This window comes from Scleropages formosus, chromosome 6 (assembly GCF_900964775.1).
Source record: "Scleropages formosus chromosome 6, fSclFor1.1, whole genome shotgun sequence".
Classification (NCBI taxonomy): Eukaryota; Metazoa; Chordata; class Actinopteri; order Osteoglossiformes; family Osteoglossidae; genus Scleropages; species Scleropages formosus.
In genome coordinates, this window is record NC_041811.1 from 34,521,075 (window position 1) to 34,529,502 (window position 8,428).

Below are 8,428 nucleotides of genomic sequence, written 5' to 3' on the forward strand. Positions count from 1 at the left end.
GGCGACTTGCTGAACCACAATGCCATGTGCCTCGCTCAGCAACAAACAGCAAGCGGCAACAAATGAACGCTCTTCCAGAGCTCCGTGGCTCTTTCCACAACTTTTTTTTCCCACCAGTTTCAATTAAAAATATCAGCTGAAGATTGTGAACCTGTTGATTTTTTCTTGAGGGCTTGACTATAGGAAAGACTTAAGTAACAAATGACAATACTCTCTTCTTCCCTCTCCTTAATTTAGATAAAAAAAACAAGATAAAAAAAATTAAGGAATAAATAACATCTATTTACAGTAATTCTGAATATTAGAGTTGGATTTTGGGCTATATGTGAATGCTCAGTGTGCAGTAGGCTACATAACGGAAAAAGTTTCATCTAAAAACTGTGCATTTTTTTCCCTCGACGTGAAGTGGCTTCCACTGCCGAATATAACATTTAGGCACCTTTTGGAATAACTAGCATCATGATTATGAAATATAACACCTATATATTACATTTTCTCACCTAGCAGATGCTTTCCTCCAAAGTAACTTACAATGTTGAGGTTACAATTATTGACCCTTTTATACAGCTGGGTCATTTTTACTGGAGCAATTTAGGGTAAGTACCTTGCTCATGAGTACTAGAGCCAAAGGTATGAACTGAACGTGTGACCTTTAGCTCCAAAGGCAGGAGCTCTAACCACTATGTTCCTGGCCATCCCCCTTAGACATATTATTTTAATGTATTTAATATTGTAATTATTAATGTAATTTTTGGAAGTACTCCAAACAATAACACACAGCGTGTCACTCGACCGGTCTATTAGAAAGCAGCCCGAACGGAAGCAGAAGGTACTTTTTACCTGGTGAAGTCTGCACTGCAGCGGAGAGTCGCGCTGTGGTTCTACTGCAGAGCGTTTCTGTGCTCTGAGCTCCGCCGTGTCGGTGCCGCCGGGCCAGTGCCGCTGTAACCCTGTGACCCTCTCGCTGTACCTTTTATTATGTTCTCGTCTCAACCGCTCTGCCGCCCTGCGGCCCTCAGGCACAGGGGCGCGAACATGCCCCCCCCGCCCCCAGGTGTGATGTCATCCTTTTAGTGATCAACAAAAAAGAGAAACGATAAGAATCGTGGGTCGGATCTTATATTTGTGTTCCGCGAAAAATGACTACTTGTTCCACTCGTTTACTCACCTCTTTGGACTCTGACCTTCATTTCTTTTCCTTCTATTCTCATCTTCTGGTTTTTAGCATCTACGTTTCCTCTTCCGCTCGTCTTCAGCGTCCCTCAACTCAGCTCTTTGTTTTGAGATTGTTTTCTTGGGAACTGACCCTTCTGGGGTCGACATTGATCCTGGGCTCGCAAGACTCGTGGTGGGTGTGTAGAAAACAGCCGAGACGTCGCTGGTCGTTGATATACATTGTGCATCGCTGATATAGTAGCTGGATGCGCCTAGGGGTTTGTTCTTATGCTTCTCACCCAAAATGTTGCTTCTAGAAACTCCAGATTTTCATACCTGATGGCAACGTTTTACAGCACAGAATCTTTCTACGTCTATATGCACAGATAAGTTAAACACAGAAAAGAATAACATAAAGTGTCTTGGGGTGGTGGGTTTGGCCAGTGCCTGCAGTGTGGTGGGTCTGGGGTTTGAGCCCTGCCTGGGGTACCTTGTGGTGGAGCGGTGTCCCGTCCAGGGTGTGTCCCGTCCAGGGTGTGTCCCCTCCCCGCTTGGCCCTGTGTTGCCGGGTAAGGCTCCGGCTCGCCGTGACCCTACTCGGCACAAGCAGCGGTGGATGCTAGTTAGTTGGTCTCAAGAGGGTGTTGGGCTACGATCCTCCAGAACAGCTTCGGTGGACCTTGGGGTATGTTATACAAGTTTCTACGTGGAAGAAAAGAGTAACCTGCTCATCCAATGAGGTCCAACACTTTGCAGACTCAGTGAAAGTTGAGCCAAAATGCGACAGAGGGTATCGCCAGAAGTGGAAGGTCACTAAGTACTTGAGAGTGCCTTTACCCCAAAAAATGGAGTTTATGTCTACTGCATATTCACCAGTCAAGTTTACATTTACCTGATGCTTTTTTCCAAGGCAAGTGGCAGGAGACACAGATGGGCGTTTCGTAGACATGATGGATACACAAAACGCAACGTAGACGCAGGGGAGGTATCCAAAAAAACGCTGGAAACAGAACACCGCCTACACTGGGACAGTTGGCAGACTGGGAGATGCGGAACGCTGCCGCTGCCCAGAATCGCGAGAGCGTATTGTACCATATATCGCTCGCCCGGGAAAAATTCAAATTCAAAGTACGGTTTCTACCGAACGCGTATAGCTATCGCACCATCGAAAGTCAAAACATCGTAAGTCGAACCATCGCAACTCGGGGACCGTCTGAATTTCTTAATACAGCTGCATGTCCGTTTCCGTTCTTACAGTAATTCACAGTATTTCATGGCAAATGTCTGAATTGTTTAAGATGAGAGAACTGACGCAGACGGGCGAAAATATTGATTTCTTCAGTAGCTGCTCTTGTTCGGCAGCTGTTTCCTGATGTTCACGTTTGACGTCTGGAAAATGGGAAAAAGAGTCTGTCTTTCGCATCATCTCTGCGAAGCTCTTAGAAAAGACCTACAATGAAATTTGGCTTTATGAAGGTTCACTGTATAATCTGCAATTAATAGTTTTTTCAACAAATGTATGAAATTTCTTTGAATGGTTTGAAATGTTGCCAAAAAGATTTATTGAAATAAACATGTGTCCAGAAGACCAGTTTAGCCGTGACGAGGGGGTAAAAGCTACAGTGTTTCGAACAGACAGTTATTTCTAAAGGTGTGTCATTATGCAGTACATTGATTTACTGCACAACCATACATTTATACCAGCTGAACATACGGTACAAATATACTTTGGTAGGTGTGTTTAACAGAACAAAATTGCTAAGAATAAAAACACTTGTAACTGTTTATGAAATTGCACAATGCAGCAAAGATATTATGAATTTTGTCCCGGCGACAAAGCAATGGATTTAGAAGTTATGTACCCGTCCTCGAAAACGTGAAATTAAATACGTGCTGAAGGTACCGAAGACATAAACACTATTATAATTAATGGCAAGATAGTTTCGACAGTTCGGAGGGTAGAAACTTGTATTATTTAGCCTTCAGCAGGTACACAGTAGGTCAGCCTTCATCCCGGGAGCCTCCGCCTTGTGTGAGATTCGGATTAATTCGCTGGAAAGGAAGGGAGGGCAGTTCAAACCGGTCCAATCCAGTTTCCCAACATGAGCGGCAGCGTGGATCCCAGAACTATGCGCCAGCCGACAGCTGCTCTGCCGCTGCAACCACCTGTGTAGTAAACCCACTGATTGTGGACCACCTGGTCACTTGGGTACCAGCGGCCATAGCCGTCTCCATCGTAGCTATAACCGTAACCGGGCCGCAGTCTCCCCAGAGATCCGACCCCGTAGCCCAGAGCCGCCCCACCCAGCGCCCCAGCGGCCGCTGCCCCTGCCATCTTCAGCCCCTGTCGCGGTGCCCCACGGCCCCAGGATGAGAGTGGGGGTTTGACACCTCCAGGCACGCCTCCCGCTTGGCCCCTCTTCCAGCCGCCTCCGCATCGAGCGCTCGGAAAGAGAGTCGCCCCAAGCAGGAGTGACACCCAGAGCGAAAGGAGTCGGCGCTGCTCCATCGCTGCGGAGGCCCACAGGTGCAGAATCTGTCACAAGTGAGAGGAAGTCATAGGAGTCATAGGACAAATTTCACAGGATGGCTGGTAGTGCTGTGGTTAGAGCTACTGCCTTTAGACCCCAAGGTTGTGGGTTTGAATCCTGGCTGCCATACCCTTGAGAAAGGTACTTACTCTGAATTGCTCCAGTAAAAATTACACAGCAGTATAAACGAGTAAATAATTGTTAAGTTGCTTTGGAGAAAAGTGTCATGGAAGCTGATGAAAAAGCACACAGCATGAGGTCTCTTCCAAAAATTATGGAAAAGCAAGATATTCACTTTGAACTTAACGGGCACAACGTTCCTATCAGAAGTTGTCTACGTCGTTCTGTTATGACAGCATACGTACAGTATGGCTTCGAATCCCAGGCGCGGTCGTCCAGCTCGGGTGAAGACCGAACCCAGCGGGACTCGCTGCTCCGCCGAGCCGTCACGCCCCAAATATCGCTCAGTCGGAGAAGATCTACCGGCGCAGGCAATGCAGTCCTCTGACAGTGTTTGACATGGAGCTGGCAGAGTGCGACCAACAGTCCCTGCATAACAATCCCTGGTATTTATAGCGTGAAGAGAGTGGAATAATTATGCAGAATCACGTGTGGAATGATGTGCCTTGTGCTCAGAAGCAAACAAAGCAAAGGAGAACAAGAGAAACGTTGTTGTGTGTGGACCTCCCTCCAGAGCGGTGCGGTACTGACCACAGTTTGTGTTTCACTCCACTCTTTACTGCCCACATCACATCCCAGCTTCCAGTTCAGTGTAAAACAGCGTGGTATTTGGTGGTCCTCACCAAGTAAATGGGAAACGTATTTTCTACACTGCTTTACTCACTTTACCCCATACTTTTTTCTAAAGTGACTTTCCAAGGAATGCTGCTTCACTCTACCGCAGCTGCGCAGCTGCATTATATTTATTCGTATTGCACGTTTGTTCAAAGCAATGTACAATTCAGGGTAAAAAGTGAATTCCACTGCAGAAGAGTTTTTTTTTGAAAACAGGAGATTCTCAAAGCACAAAGTCTTTTTGTCCATCTGCACTGTTCATAGATTTTACAGAAAACACAGACGTGTGATAAAACGCAGTTATAACTGGGTGGCAAGGTGGTGCAGCAGGTACTGCGGACAGGTGTGCATGATCTCCCTGCGATGCTACGGGTTTCCTCCCACAAACAAAAGACTTGGGTTTAAGGTGAATCTGTTACTGTAAATTAGCCTGATTTTGTGTGTGTGTGTGTGTGTGTGTGTGTGTGTGTGCGGTTGCCCTGGGATGGGTGGGCGTTCAATCCAGGTTGTACCCTCCTCACACCCTGTTCTTCTGAGACAGGCTCCAGGACTGCTGGACAAGCTGTTATTGATAATGTATGGAAGGATGGATTAGAACTAAATTATAAGCAGTATAATAAAACACAGCGATTCTCCTTATTGAAACACACATGAAACCGCGGTGCACAGTGGCGGTTATCAAGTAAAAAAATGATACGTGACCCTCAAGAACAGTATTTATGCACCCAAGAAACATAAATATGTGGGAATTTGATAATGATGTTTTTTTCCACATCTGGGGGAGTCCTGGTTGTTTCAGGGTTGGCAGTGTAGGAGTGCAGTCCTGTGATTCAACTGAAGACGGTTTACCCTGAATAGGGTACCGTACTTCAGAGCGCAGCCGCTCACAGTCACATTTACTCACAGTCCATGAGGTGTTCCCGCTTCTCTGTACGGAAGAGCAGATAAACTGGACAGCTCTTTCAGGGTAGGTGCTTCTCCGGGTGGCACAGTGGCACAGTGAGTAGCGCTGCCGTGTCACAGCACCCGCGTGGTGTGAAAAGATGTAGGTTTGATCCCCACTCAGTCTGTGCAGAGTTTACATGTTCTCCCTGTGTCTGTCTGGGTTTCCTCTGGGTGCTCTGGTTTCCTCCCACACTCCAAAGACATGCCGTTCAGATTCCCCCATAGTGTATGAGTGACACAGAGAGTGTGTTCCACTGATGTATGGATGAGTGACCCAGTGTAAGTAGTGTATCTAGCAGTGTAAGTCACCATGGTGAATAAGTGTGTGGGGCTGATAATGCTACATAGAGCTCATTGGAAGTTACTTCTGAGAAAAGTATCTGATAGATAAATAAATGTAAATATTCTGTCCATAGGGGGTGCGGTGGTGCAGTGGGTTGGACCGCAGTCCTGCTCTCCGGTGAGTCTGGGGTTCGAGTCCCGCTTGGGGTGCCTTGCGGCGGACTGGCGTCCCGTCCTGGGTGCGTCCCCTTCCCCCTCCGGCCTTACGCCCTGTGTTGCCGGGTAGGCTCCGGTTCCCCGTGACCCCGTAAGGGACAAGCGGTTCTGAAAATGTGTGTGTGTGTGTGTGTGTGTGTGTGTGTGTGTATTCTGTCCATCTGGATGGAATAAAGACTTCCACGAGCAGGACTGTGAGCAACATTGTTGTTTGAAAACCAGTATTATTTCTACTTTAAGTTCATACTGAAGGATGTCCAAGCAAAAAAAAAAAACAAAAAAATGAAAAAAATAAACACAAGTTAACTACATATAGATGAGCACAATCAATTTGTGTTACATTTTTAGCCAATGAACTGATACCATAAAAGCACACAAAAAGTCCCCAAACTGGTCAGTGTGTTGTGTGTGCGGTGTGTGGTGCAGGGCAGAGTTGCCCCGTGGCTGACCATGTGAGCGCTGTCGCTCAGAGCGCACTGGTCACCCTCAGGCCACACGCTCTCCACAAAACACACACATCTTCACACTGCCTTCACACAGCACCTGTATCTGGGAGCTCCATTCCAGAAAAATTTTGCTGTTTTTGGAGAATTGCGGAGGTAGCGCAGTGGGTTTAAGGGGGTCCTGCTATCTGGTGGATCTGGGGTTCGAGTCCTGCTTGGGGTGCCTTGCAGTGGACTGGCATCCCATCCTGGGTGTGTCTCCCCCTCCGGTCTTGTGCCCTGTGTTGCCGGGTTAGGCTCCGGCTTGCCGTGACCCTGCTTGGGACAAGCAGTTTCAGACAATGTGTGTGTGAACTGTTTGATGCAAGCAGCAATAATGTATTGTCTATTTTCACGTTTTGTAATGAGCAATTTATCGTACCAATGTGACACGCCAAATCAGTATTTCATATTTCTTTGTAGGCAGTGTTACTTTGTAATGACCTTGGTAAAAACACTGTAACCAGCACTACCTGTATATCTGAATTAGCTTTTTGCTCAGCCAGAAGAGCACCTGTTTCACACGAGATTTACCTTACATACCCAGACCCAAAGCTGTTCCACATTATGATTTACAATAGAAACATTTGTGCCAGTTTTCAGCATAATGAAATGCTGATTCGATAGTTTTTCAAGAGTACAAACAGAGTGATAAAAGGATGAAAAACACAAAGAAACCAAGGGCCGGGCTGGTATCTACAATAGTGACACAGGTGAAGGTGCCATATGAGTGTTGCACACGAGATCATCCCAGGTAGAGAGCAGAGATACACGACACTGTGTGTGCAGCTGTGAGACACAAATAACAAAGATTTACAACATAATTTATCATTTATAATAATAATAAATATTATCGGTTTAACAATACAGACAACATGCCAACTTGAACCCTCCTTCTGGTCGTGTAACTGAAGTTCCATGTCTCAGATCTGAAAGCTCCCCTGTGCCCTTCGGGATTCTGAGGTGTTCTGGCCTCCGAGATGTTTTCAGATCATGAGCAACAGGTGACACTGCTACCTGCTAATTTGCATAAACACTTGGAATGTACACTCACTGGCCACTTCATTAGGTACACCTGTTCAACTGCTTGTTAACACAAATATCTAATAAGCCAATCACATGGCACCATCTCAGTGCATTTAGACATGTAGACATGCCATGTTTAAACTGAGCATCAGAATGGGGAAGAAAGGTGATTTAAGTGACTTTGAACGTGGCATGGTTGTTGGTGCCAGATGGGTTGGTCTGAGTATTTCAGAAACTGCTGATCTACTGGGATTTTCACGCACAACCATCTCTAGGGTTTACAGAGAATGGTCAGAAAAAGAGAAATATCCAGTGAGCGGCAGTTCTGTGGGCGGAAATGTCTTGTTGATGTCGGAGGAGAATGGCCAGACTGGTTCGAGATGATAAAAAGGCAACAGTAACTCAAATAACCACTAGTTACAACCGAGGTATGCAGAAGAGCATCTCTGAACGCACAACATGTCGAACCTTGAAGCAGATGGGCTACAGCAGCAGAAGAGCACACCGGGTGCCACTTCTGTCAGATAAGAACAGGAAACTGAGGCTACAATTCGCACAGACTCGCCAAAATCGGACAATAAAAGATTGGAAAAACATTGCCTGGTCTGAGGAGTCTCCATTTCTGCTGCGACATTTGAACGGTAGGGTCAGAATTTGGCGTAAACAACGTGAAAGCATGGATCCATCCTGCCTTGTATCAACGGTTCAGAATGGTGGTGGTGGTGTCATGATGTGGGGGTATTTTCTTGGCACACTTTGGGCCCCTTAATGCCACAGCCTGAATATTGTTGCTGACCATGTCTATCCCTTCATGACCACCATGTACTTATCTTCTGAGGGCTACTTCCAGCAGGATAACTTGCCATGTGACAAAGCTGAAGTCATCTCATACTGGTTTCTTGAACATGACAATGAGTTCACTATACTCAAATGGCCTCCACAGTCACCAGATCTCAATCCAATAGAGCACCTTTGGGATGTGGTGAAAGGGGAGAT